This window comes from Lates calcarifer, linkage group LG10 (genome assembly GCF_001640805.2).
Source record: "Lates calcarifer isolate ASB-BC8 linkage group LG10, TLL_Latcal_v3, whole genome shotgun sequence".
NCBI lineage: Eukaryota > Metazoa > Chordata > Actinopteri > Centropomidae > Lates > Lates calcarifer.
In genome coordinates this window covers 4,524,090-4,537,177 of record NC_066842.1, presented here as the reverse complement: position 1 = coordinate 4,537,177, position 13,088 = coordinate 4,524,090, and the positions used below count along the sequence as shown (strand labels likewise).

The following is a 13,088-nucleotide window of genomic DNA, read 5'->3' as shown; positions in this document are numbered from 1 at the left end:
TTTGTTGTACTTGATGGACATCAAGGTTTTACCAGACACAGCCGCCAAAAATACACTTGAAAGAAATGTCCACCACAGTTGATTCTCTGTTAATTTGTGGACATAAATTACAGGATTAAATACTGCGGTCAGTCCCTTTGGTTCATCCAGTCAGATTACAGACATTTGGTATTTCTAACAGGACTATAGGGTGACCAGGTGACCGACACTGGTGCTCCAGTGGCTCTTTATCTGTCAGTCAGTAGCTGTGGCCTTGGACTGCAGCAGCAGCAGATGCTTTGGCAATTACATTGCTCCTGATGATTTTACAGAAAAGGGAAATCACATGTGAGCATGTCTGCATGTCCAGGAGCTTTTAGGGTTTCAGTCTCTCCTCCTCCTTCCACTGTCTCTGTCAGAGTGCCTTCCTTCCTTCTTTCCCTCTGGGTTGCACTAACATATCCAGACTGCAATGACAGATGATCTTAGAGTGATAGTTACAACTTACACCTCAGCCTGAAATCCTAAACATCTGCAATAGCCACCTTCATTTTAGTGTCAAATTAAGGAGTGAAAAAACAGCCTTTTGTTTCAGTAAACCAAAGATTCTCTCAGTGAAGTTCATATCAAATAACATAACACAATAACACATAAAACAAATAACACAGTTCCTCTGGCTGAAGCACTGCTTATTTCATTCTGACATGAGACTTATAAGACAACAAAAGCAAGACAGTTTTTTGTCTGTCTGTGAGCCATTGTCTCCACTTGAAGTATTTGTGTTACTGTTTTGCAGGGTTGCATGATTGTCTACAAAGTTGTGATGTTTGGGAACTTTTTATGAAGGATGTGTGTCATTCATTAACACCACAGTTCAGAACTGTTCAACAGCCTTAATTCAGAAAGATGTTTTGTTTTTCCCGAGCACTGTTTTTTGTGGAGCCCTTGAGGTTATGTTTCGTTGATTTCTGGGTTTGGGAAGATATCTTCTATAGTTTGTGCAAATCACCATTCTGGTGATGTGTTTGGAGGGTTTTGCTCCTTACTCCATAGAGACGTTTTGCTATCTGATGCTCTGTAAACATTTGAGACATTAATTGATTCTGTCATCAACTAAATATTTTAAATAAATACCCTAAGATGAACTTCAGTATCAGCCTGCACTGTGCTTAATATCATACAATGAGTCAATATTGGAAAGTGTCATTAGCAAACATCTCTTGGTTTGTTTTATCCTGCCCAAGGACCAGATGGGTGGGGTTTGATGTATAAGACAATACCAGTACCAGAAAGTTTATACAATCTAATGAAAGTGTTTTAAGATACAGTTACACATCTTTTGTGTGATTGACAGCCTAGCTGACTCTTTCTGAATTGTCACGACACATAAACCCCATCCGTCTGGCACTCCCTGCAGAGTAAAACAAACAAAAAAATTATTTGCACTGGCTTTTGATGAAGGTCTATTGTTGATGCTGTTGTTGCACGGATCACTTTCAGATGCTATGCCAGTGAACATGATCGCCATTTCTCACTTTATCTGATGTTGACAAAGATTTTTAATACAAGCTGTTTCCAGATCCATTGCAGAACAACACTGCATGTTTCTCTCTGAACTCCCACCATAAATTTGAGTATCTGAGGACAGAAAAGAAAAAGGAAATTTGCTGAGATGTTTGTGGGGAGGAGAGGTCTCCTGTGCTGTTCTCATGAGCATCTCTGAGACCGTTTTGAGGGAGTCACTGAAAGTGGTAAACACTGCTCAGACTGACAAATCAGAACCACACACCACTGTGCATTTGTGCTTTGCCCTGCACAGTGCGCACACACTTGTATACTGTACACAAGCGCACACACATGTCCTCTAAGGCATACACAAACACATTTCATAACTGAGAGCAGTCACACCTAGACTGCTCTCTGCGTTCCAAACCACAAAAAGGGAATTCACTTTTTTTTCTTTTATACAGTATGTGACTCATTTAATTTCATACTGTTCAGTCATAAACAGGCTGATATCAGTGCATTGTGTGAAGAAGGTTAGATTGGAATCGGAAGATATGAGGAATTGGAAAAAGAGGGTCTGTAACCTTCACAATGACAATTTTCTGGGAGACAAGTATATTTTATTTGAATGTGAGAAGAGTATAATGGAAAAAAGTGTTGCACTTCTATGAAATTGACTTCTGATGAAAAGGTTTCAAAACAAATCGTCCAAATTGGAGCAACAGTAGCTCCAATATCCTGACTTTGAGTCTCTAGTTTGGGTAAAGCACCAACATTTCTAGTGCAACTCACTGGTATCTCTCCATTAGATCTTGGTAAATATCCACATATTTTCTCAGACTTGACATCATTAGCAAACTGATCTTGATAAAGTTGGTGGAGTGTCCCTTCAGCTGTCCATCTATGTTTAAAATGATTTTGTTCTTGCCTGGCTAAACAAAGTGAACTGGATGAATTATCACTTTACAGTTTGAAAAAAAAAAAACAACTGCAAACAAGCCTGGTGTGATTGTACTCTGAGCTCGTGTTTACATTGCTTTTATAGTCGTGTTCCTCCCATCTATAGAGGTGTCACCCTCGTCTAAAAGCAGGCAGGCTAACCTTCACTTTACCACTCGTAGTGGTTTGGAGTAATGGGGCGTGGCAGCGGGGGGTTCGGGGTGCGAGGCCTCTAAAATGACCCTGTGGTGAAGTAGTGAGGGCCAGCACAACGTGGTCCCACCCACCAAGCCAAAGACCAAATCCAATTGGTCGCTGGCCAGCTTGTCTACGCAGGGCGTTTCCATGGTTTCCAGGCCCCAAAGAAGTCTTTAATCGTTGTCATCATGAGATGGTGGTGAGTGTTTGGGCTCACAGTGGAGTGATAGAGGCAACAGTGGAAAAAAGAGAAAGAGAGAGAATGAGGGAGGCTGAGCATCGACTTTGTTGCTCAGAATAGAAATACACCGCTTGACGACTGCTCTTTATGAGATGCACTCATCAGGTTCATTCCTTGTGTCATAAAGTTCCCAGGTCTATATGTATAACGCCTGGGAACGCACAACACACTCTTGGCTCATGTCTATTCGTACGTACACGTTGTTGGATTAGCAGAAGCATGAAGTGTGGTATTCAGTGATGACGGGGTGTGCAGAGGAGTGGCGCTGGCTTGGGTATCGAGCTGACTGGGCTCAGACCTCAGGTTTCCGCCACGTAATCCAACACACTTTAGATGGTGGGATGGACGGCGGCATCGTGGCCTGTTGACATTTGTGCCAGAAGGTTTCACACATAAGATACACTTAATGATAGCAGCACTGTGGAGCCTTACAGCCACCTCATGGGACCCACCTGAGGTGCTTCGCCACAGGTTTTGGGAGCAAACTTTGTTTTGCTGTTCAGTCTGAGAGGAGATTACGCTGTAAATAACCAATCAGATCAGCTGTACCGCTGCATTGTCAAAGGTAGCTAATTTGTCTTGGCTTGCAGCCGATGTGTAACCAAGTAAAATGGCGCTTTGCCACAGTCCCTCAAGATGCTGGTTCCCTGTTGGAGGGCCTGCCATTGCAGGGGAGGAAATCGCTGCCTCAGCAAGCTGTTTAGTCTCATTCTCAAGGAGCTTACACTGTGTCTCCCTGTTTAATATGGGAAACATACGTAGGCTGGCCTGTGATGTCAATTGTTATTGCTGGAGGCCTGCTATAGGAAAAATCTCATTTGCCTTTTCTAAAGCACTGTAGTGAAAAGGAGCTTATGTCATAAAGACGCTATTGTGGCTGCTGTGGGGCCTGATGTGTGCGTGTGTGCATTGTGTGTGTCTGTAAGTGTCACTACTTTGAGCCATACATTGCGGATTTCACGTGTGTTTTCCTCACATTTGTGCAGGTTTCAATGGACAATGGTTTCTGTGCCTGTTTCTTCGTGGTGCACACAAAGGGAGTTAAGTGGTGGCCTTTTGTGCAGGAGATTTATGAATTAGAGCGGCTATTGTAGCTGCCACAAATGATTACATATTTCATGTGCCTGCCTCTCTTTGATTTTCTGCATGTTTTGTCATCGTGCAGCTCCATGTCTTTTGCTCGTGGAGATAATGATGGTGATGATAGAAGGAGTCACGGTGTATATACGCCTAAAGAGAACAAAACATCTGTCCAATTTCACATAACCCAAGCATTTACGTTTGAAAAGAACTATGTCTTAAGAGACTTGTCTGACATATCACGCATATCAAGTTAGAACATTCCAGATTAATTTCTCTATAATGTACAAGTCACTACTTGACTTATCTAATCTGCCAAAGTGCCCAGTTCCACCTGCAGAGCTTTTTCTGCAGCCCACAAAGTAGAATTAGGACATTTTCAGATGCACATGTGTACATATGTTAATCCATCAATTTTCCCCGGATTATTTCAGCTTTAAAATAATGAGCTTTCATGATAACCAACTCCAAATTGAGATGGACCATAAAATGTGAGTAGCATCATAAAACGCCAAGGACTGAAAAATGCAGCTTAGTGGATATCAGATCAATAAGTGTTAGCCGTGTAATCATTCTCTCGGACTTAATCTCACAGACGTCTAGCAGGCAAGAGGTCGGTTTCAGCTGTTTAAAAAAAAAAACAGTGGAAAAATTAAGTAAAGGAAAATTTCTTGATCCTTAATAAATGTCTACATCATGCTAAAGGTTTCTATAAAATGAAATATGCACATTAATTCTTTAGAAAAACATTTCTCCACAGTGCAACAAGTAAGGGCAGTGTGGGGAGGGGGAGTCTGGCTCTGGCAGATGAGATAAACTGTATGTTTGATTTCTCGTATGAATACAAATTGTAGACATACGGGGGAGGAGAAGATTGAAATAAAACAGTTGATATTTATTGCCACCACAGTTTTTCTATTCGTTTTTTAAAGCCATTTCTGACAACTGCCTCCTCCACCTCAACAAGCCTCCCCTCACATTCGGCTTCTCCGTGTTTTACAGAGCAGCAGATTTGTGCGCTGTCCTCTAAATCATTTCCCTCTCTCGCAGATTGCTCCCTGCTGGAATATTGGCCTGACAGCCGTTTTTTTCCTCACTCTGCTTCCCCAGTGGACTCATTTACATTTATGCACGCAGCAATTAATTACAGGCTGGCGCTGGCCTTGTAAATTAGAGGGAGCCGAGGTCACCCTCATTAATTGCCCCTGACAGTTAAAGCCTTGTTTGGGTCGTGACAAGGTTGACTTCAGGCTGGGACAGTGAAAGCTTAGCAGTGGTTGGCTGGTGCTCATACATCTGATATCACTTTGCAGCAAATTAAGAAAATTTACTATCTTGATGAATATATTATTTTTTACTATTGTTATCTTTTTTTTTGCTCCATACAAAAAAGTTTTTATTCTCTATATCCCAAAATGCTTCCCTTTGCAGCCACAGGTCTTCATTCTGTTCCTCGTGTTTTGTCTTTAGCGAAATGTCTTCTGTGTGTTTTGGGGGTCTTTCATCCAAATACTTGTGAAGGGGTTTTTCTATAGACCCAGGAGTCAGACAGGCGACTTCTCACGGTATTGGCCTTTTCATGCAAAGACGCTCCAACTTTTTCCGGCTCCTTCCCTCAACAAGGCCCTCCTTTCTTCTCTGTCACGCAGCAATGTGTTTGTGCATACCTCACCAGCTTGACAAAAGAAGGGAGAGATCCTATTCACTTCTGCCTTTGACATTCACCTCTTGTTTTTACAATCTTTCCGAGGCGCGCTGTTTGCACAGTGGAACAGGCTTTGTCTTGAAGAAGCGGGACAATGGTGAGCGCCATAATGTAATCTCCTAAGGGTAGCGAGCAGAGGGGCGAGGTTTAGATGTATGTGCTGGCGCTTGCCTCTACCATCCCTCTCCTTCTCTCCCACCCCTTACTTTAGCAATATTTCATGTTAACAGCGACTTGGGAGAGAATACTTGTTGTCACTTAAGGCTCTGTAATGTTCACCCTGGTCTTTTGTGAAGGAAACACAAAAGCTTTTCACTCATGCAAACATCCTCTTCCCTTGCCGCACTTATTAAAGGTGTTCTGAGTAGAAGTTTGCCCACCCAGGTGCAACGCCAGCTTTTTATCACCAACCAGAAAACATTCATCCTTCTCCACCTTTACCAAGTGTGTTAGCTGAGCTAAACATGACCACACTTGGAACACAAGATTCAAACCATCTCTACTGTCAAAGTCCTGCAGTTGTGCACCCAACCAGCCTCTGTACAGGAGTCAGTATGCTTTAGAGGAAGTGCTTGTTGGATCTTCATACGGTGTCAGATTTGGGGGTTCTGCATCTGACAATTTTCCCATTTTTCTGAAACTGGCAACCCGACAATCACAACCACTTTACGCTGAGAATGGCCAGAAGTTGGGAAAGTAGGCAGGATAACTTTTCTCCCAAGCTCTCTTTTTTCATGCAACTGCTTTAAGTATTTTTGTATGAATCAATGCAACCAGTGCTTTTAAGGAAAGTGTGTCTGTTTCATTTGAATGATCATTGTGTTTCACCCCTCTCCATGACAGCCAGATTTTCACCCTGCCTTTGAGTGAGGCTGCTCAGAACAGTTATAAACACTTTTGCCTTCAGACATGTCCGGACAACATGTTGTAGTTTGTTTCAAACATACCCTGGCATTTAAGATGTCACTCTTCAAGGATTTGGAAAAAAACATTGCCAATGAACATAATCCAGCAGCAATTTTCTCCAAAACGTATTAGTAAAGCAAATTATTTTGTTATTAAACATATTTTTTAGAAGATCAGGCTGCAAGCAAAAGCATTAGATCTCAGATGTTTGACAGCCAGTCACAATTTCAAGGTATGAAATGCAATAGAATAGCTCAGTGATAACAGGGGGAGAAGCTGCTTGCCTACAACCCCCATGTGAAAACAAAGAAGTAATAACAGAAACATTACGAAGCCTTCAGTCCTCTGAGAGTCAACGTGTGCTATAAGCTCATCATTTATGGGTCAACTGAACCTCATTCTGGTTTAAATGCCCATATGATTAGCTGGAACTATACTCTGTTTCCTATGGTGCAGACATGGAAGTGGCAGCACAGAGCCCCATGTGGTGCTAAGCTCATTGAGAGAGCTTCTGTCTCATAGAGTTCCATTGTTCTTACTCCAGTGTGTCCGCGTCGGCACAAGTGGCATTGACAGCTGCAACAAGACAACATTTGGGGACTGTGCATATTTTGTTGCGTGAATGCGTGCATTCATTGTGCAGGTGCAGGCCTTGCTCTGAATATAATACAGTGTATCTCCTTGTCATGCACCATATCTCTTACCTCTCTGTGAGGCTATGATGCCATGGCTTTGCTTTTGCCAGAAGTGTGGCTCCTGGCCTTTCGTTTTGCTGCACAAAGGTTCTCTTCCAGACAGGTGCTTTTTTTTTTTTTTTTTTTTTTTGCTGCTGGCTCAACAGTAGGGTAACATATGCCATTTTACAGCTGTTGGACAGTGGGCCAAAAAGGTAGCTGTTACTTCCTGCAGTTGTCAGGAGGAGCCTGAAATGGCTTTATAGCCTGGGTCTCCTATGTCAGCTCCCCCTCTGAGGTGGATGAGAAGAGCAGTAGTTGCAGTAGAGAGACTGGACATGTGGGAAATCGTGAATAAGAGAGTGAGGTGGGGAAAAAAAACTATAAAGATAAACATAATATGCTTTCTTAAGAGTGTGTGTGCAAAGAAGAGAGAACAAGAGAACAAAAGAAGCTGTTGATGTGTGCTTGCTCATCTCATAATATTCTAAAATCACACAATTAAACAAGGTGAAGCGCGTACAATAGCATTACATGGTCATATTGTGATGAAACTGAAAGATGATAAAACTGAATTAGTGTCGGTGTAAAATCCAAGGCCTCAGTTCTGAAAATAAAAGAAGTTGTCCTAACCTCATATGTATGGAAGCTACAGCTCACAAAGGGTTAATGTGCACATGTAGAAGCCTGAAAATCTACAAGGGCAGGTATTGTATATTTATGAACTCTGCTGCCACACCTTCAGGGACTGCAATATGGTACCACTCCTGCACAGTTAGTGTAACTGATAAAACATCTTATTTAAAATGGTGTCCTCGCCCACCCTGCACTACACCTGCTACTGAATTGTCCATTTGGTTTCTGCTACCAAAGTGGAAGTGCACTTTAAATATAGGTGTGTATGTATGCTCACTGCATGTCAGCATGTGCAGAAACCCAAGGGCTTTTGTGCAGAATGTATGTGTGTTAGTGTGAAGTCTAATGCTGAATGTGTGTGTGCATGTGAGAGCATGTGTGTCTTGCAGCTACTCTCCTCTACTGGGCAGCCAGCTGTCTCTCTGATTACCCAGCATCCTCCAGGTGTCTGATCTGCCATCTGCAGATGAGTGGCGAGGCATGTTGAGCGGAGGAATGGAGGGAAGAGGGGAGGGTGGGGGGGTTGAGAAGAAGAAGAGGAAACAGAATAACTGGTTCTGCAGACATCTGGAACGTGTTCAGACGGGTCAGTGAGAGCTGCAGAGTGTGAACGGTGCTCAGGGGATTCCAACTCGCAGTCACTTGATTGAAAAGGTGGCTTTTTGAGTCTTTAGCTTTTTGTCGGGCAATACTGCTTCTTCTACAGAAAAGGAGAGAAAAAAGAAGATGCATCTTGCAGGCGTGTTTCACAGAAGTGTGTTTTTGCCTGACTATTTGTTATCATTATTATTATCACAAGAACTTCTTAGTGTACGAGCCTTTGAGTTGTTCTGGTCAGAATTGCCCCTAATTGTGCCCTGAGAGAAAAATGTATCCAAGAGAATCATTTGGTTGATTAAATACATGAATAAAAGATCATACACGCCCAGTGTTGGCTTTTTTCTTCATTGTTCTCAATTAGGCTCAAATTGTAGAATCAAAGGCGTGTTTGTATTGCGCTCTTTGTACAATTTAGATGCTGCGTTAAGGCGCGATCATGATGCACAGAGCTGCTCTGTATGTTTTGTTGCCTGTCTGAGTGAACACAGCCTCTCTCTTTAAGTCTGTCCTTACCCTGTTTAGTTCTTTCTTTCTTTAATTAGCGGCCTCCCACTCTCAATTAAGACTGCATCCCATCCTTTCTCAATTTGGGGCCCTCTTGGGGCGGTCCTGTCCTGAGCAGGGGGAACCTTCAAAGTGATCCATCGGCAGTTTGACCACTTTGATGTTATTATTTGTTTTCTATGATTTGTAGTGTGTGCTTGTGTGCGTGTGAGGCCGTAATAAGGCTGACCCCAGGTTAGCTCCCAGAGTCAGAGTGGTCTGTTTAAGCCAGGCAGCCCAGGAATGGAAAGCTGTTCACCTGACAGGAGTATTTTTTCTTGCTCTCATTGGGATAAATTTTTGCAGGAAAATATCAGGCATCACTAACTGTATTAAGACAGATTGCAGCCAGTTTTTCGACTTCAAAGCCACGCACAAGAATCACTCTGTTTGTCGTTTATTAGGCTTTGCGTGGCTGAGTCTGTGCTGTTGTTTGTGCAGTGAAACTGCTGTGAGAGAAATACAGTGATCCTCTGTTGGCTCTGCAGTGGACTTCACACAGGACCTCTGTTCTGTCTCGAACATCCACTACAGAGGGACCTCAGGTGGGCTGAGAGTGTATTCACCGGGCTCCAGAAACACGTTCCAATTCAAATTTTCATACGCTGGCGTGATGTGAAGAATTTAGCCAGTGTTCATTAAGATGTTTCCTGATTTGTATGGCAACACACTCAGCCTTTACAGGGTTGGTTCACCTAAAATTTTGTTTTTTACGATTCTGCCTCCGTCTTTATACTGTGCACCATCTCTTTCCACAAACAGAGTCCCTGTTACATTAGATACCACTTGACATAAAAGGCAAAATATTCTTTTTTTTGTCATTTCGAACTGGCCCTTTAATTGATGGTGATGATGACTACTACACACTGACAGCAGAAATCTAATCATTTTCTTCTGTTTACCTCTTTTCAGGTGACGTTCATGAATTTTAAAGTCATTCACAAGTAAGAAGAGGGTGTTGGAGTTGAAGTCTCTTATTTCTGTAAGTTTTCCTCATCGATTGATACAAATGACATGTATTTGGTTGTATTCTTTGGCACTCTGGATGTTTACTTCCACCAAACTGCAGACGATAAGCTCTCAGAGATTATTATATTATTGTTTCTTCAGAGCAGAATGTAGCAAATCTAGCTGGTGTTTGAACATGCCACATTTTCACCAGAGCAGTGTGTGTGTTTGTGTGTCCATGCTAACAAAACTGTAGCTGACTCTGTGCATGTCCACTACCTCTCTCCCCTCCATCGGAACATACAGAACGCTTTTGATTTGTTTCACAGCAAATGCAGACCTCCACTCCAGTTAGTATTCTGCACTGTGCACCCTCAATAGCTGCTTTCACTTGGGTGAAGAAAGGGGTCTTTTAAAGACTTTCACAGGCATCACTCCAGGAACCTTTCAGCGCCGGGACCTACAGTATGCCTTTTAATGGACTTTCTCTCTGTGAGCAATAAAGATTATATCTGGAGTCAAATAGTGCTGTAGGTAACACTAGCCCAAATTAAGCTGGCGAGGTCGCAGTGGCCGATCTCGATGGTTTCAGCAGAGGCGGGAGACACATGAAATGTACAGATGGGAGTGGTTGGAGAAAAGAGTGATCTGACCATCTGGCTAATCCCCCTGTTTAAGAATACTTATTAAGGCCCTCTCTAGTGGGCCTTGAGCCGTGTCACTGCTGGGTCAACAAGTGTCCTGTGATTCTCACTCGCTCGCAGGGTGGACAGATGAGCTTCATTGTTTTGCTGTGTATGATAATCTGTGTCCTGCCAGTTGATCAGGGAGTTCAGTTTCAAAGACTTGATTTACGGCTCCTGTAAATCATCTTGCGTCACAATCTATAGCTGTGGTTCTAATCCGGAGGGGTGGGGTCAGGACGCCAATACGGGGTCACAAAGTAAAGCTGTGATAATTAATATATGTTTTTTCAGTCTTTCTTCATATGTTTACATTTTTTTTTGTGATATTTTATCCTTAACCACTGAAATTTAACAATCTCTCTCTCTGGTCTAATGAGACTTGACAAGAATACACATAACTTGTTAGGAATCACAAGCAAAAAGTTGGAACACAGATAAGGGATCTCTGATAGATGTTTATGGATTATGCTGAACTGCTATCAAATAATGAAAACATCACAGTAATTAATACAGATCTCACATATTTTTTTTTCACTCTAATTGCTCTGCGTTTGAAGAAAGGAATTGTGTCACAACTGGGTAAAACCGGACCACTTTTAATTCCATCAAACGCCCTTAATTTCATCAGTTCATCTGGAAACTTGAAATCACATTATTGTGTCTTTTAACATGCAATTGCTTCTTTTCAAATTTAATTACATGGCGGTAAGATGACAGGTGGACCCTCCTAACAAAATTACAGTCTGTATAGGGCACCGATCCTGTCGTGACAGCAACAATTTATGCCATCTTTGTTTTATAGGACTCTAGGAAGGAAGACTGCCGGTGCTGTGCGCTGGAGGATTTGCAAAATCAAGGGCTTGACTCGCTGTATATATCTAATGATCAGAAGAGCAGGCGTGTGTCGATGACTAATGTTTTAGATGATCTGACATCATCAAAATCTGCCTTGAAAGAGGTTCTTATTGGTTACAGTGTGTTTACCTTCGAAGCGTGGAGAACCAGATCCAGATTTTTATTTGTGCTTCCAAAATCTATTTAGTGCTTGGTCAGGAAAAGAGGGTCATGTGTGTTGCTCTAGCATGGCATTTATAGATATTTATCTCAGATATTCAGTGTATGCTGAAGCCAGAGTTTTACATGCAGCTGTAAGTAGCAGTGAAAAAGATTTCAGCTACTTCATGTGTCATGACAGGCCTATTTGCGGAGCTCTCTTGTTACACATGGTCGCTGTAATGACAGTCATTTGCAAAGAGTTAGAAAAGTGACCAGACAGCAAGCAGCCGTTGGGATGATTTGTGGTAAGCTAATGAGCTAACGAGCTAATGAACCCACTGAGGTTACCTGTTTGGCTTTCCTAAAACAATGTCCTCCTCTGCTCTGCTCCTTTTTACTCCAGCTTTGTATGTGAACTTCACTGCGTTGCAGTGAAAGACGAATCAGCGCTGCTAATGGGCAGTGTCTAACAAAATTTAGTGTTTCTCAGTACTTAACCTTATGTTAACAGTGAGCTATTATGTCCTCTTGAGCTCGGGGCATTTAGTTAATTGATCTGATTTGTCCACACATATGAAATGTCCACTTAGGCCTAGAGTGGACAGAATGCCTTGCAGGGTTGCGGTAAGGAACTTATTTAACGGTGGGAAAAGAGAGGTGAAGTTCAGCGATCTGCCACGGCCACGCTTAAAGTCAGCACATTTATTCGTGCGTGCCAGCTCACCAGCACACGTGCGACAAGTACATATGTTTGTGCGTTATGTATTTAGTTGTTTGTCAGGCAGAGTCTGTATCAATTTATTTGTGTTTGTGCTTGCATGCATGTTTGTGTTTTGCACACTCATGCCTCATCAACATCCCGTCTGAGGCCCATCTGGTTTGCTTTGAAGAGGCTCGTGGAGCTGCAGCGGCCGAGGCTTTAAGGCAGGGCCGGGCCAGCAGCGGTTCCTCCCCACTTACACATAAATCCACGGTGCGAGGCCCGCTGCCAGTAACAGTATAGACCGACCCTCGTGGCTATTTCCCAAACCACCCAAGCTCATACCCCACTTTCTCTCTTCTATTGCCCTTGAAATGGGGCCTGCTCTAAATATTATCTCCCCCTGTGCTTTATCCCTCCATTTATCCCTAAGTCGGCAGAGAGAAGAAAGGAGCCGTGGGGCTGAGTCACTTTTTCCCCTCTCTTCTCCTCTCTCCAAAACCACAGGCAGCGGCAGCGGCTTCCTGGAGATGAGCGCTTTTGTCTGTTGTGTGACCGCTGTGGCTTTAGGCAGATCCTCCTCTGATGAGGTAATGCACGGACTAGATGAGGAGGCAGAGTGAGAAAGGAGGGAGGTGAGGGTGGAGAGCAGCTTGAAGATGAATCTACATTTTAACCTTTGATTTATCCAGGGAAAGGGCTTTCCTCCAGGACACATGCTCTTTTTCAGTAACACCCTGCTTCACATTCA

At 42.9% G+C, this 13,088-nt stretch overlaps 1 protein-coding gene across 4 annotated transcripts in view; it reads left to right on the top strand.

The window, feature by feature from the left end:
- LOC108894912 (transcription factor SOX-6) overlaps positions 1–13,088 on the top strand; it is a 99,593-nt gene that overhangs the window by 6,575 nt on the left and 79,930 nt on the right. For 3 of the 4 annotated variants that reach the window (XM_018693541.2, XM_018693537.2, XM_018693538.2), the window contains exon 2: positions 9,920–9,989. The exons of the other annotated variant lie outside the window; for it this stretch is intronic. The gene's annotated coding sequence lies outside the window, so the exon portion shown is untranslated. The remainder of the gene's footprint in view (positions 1–9,919; positions 9,990–13,088) is intronic. 4 annotated transcript variants of the gene reach the window in all.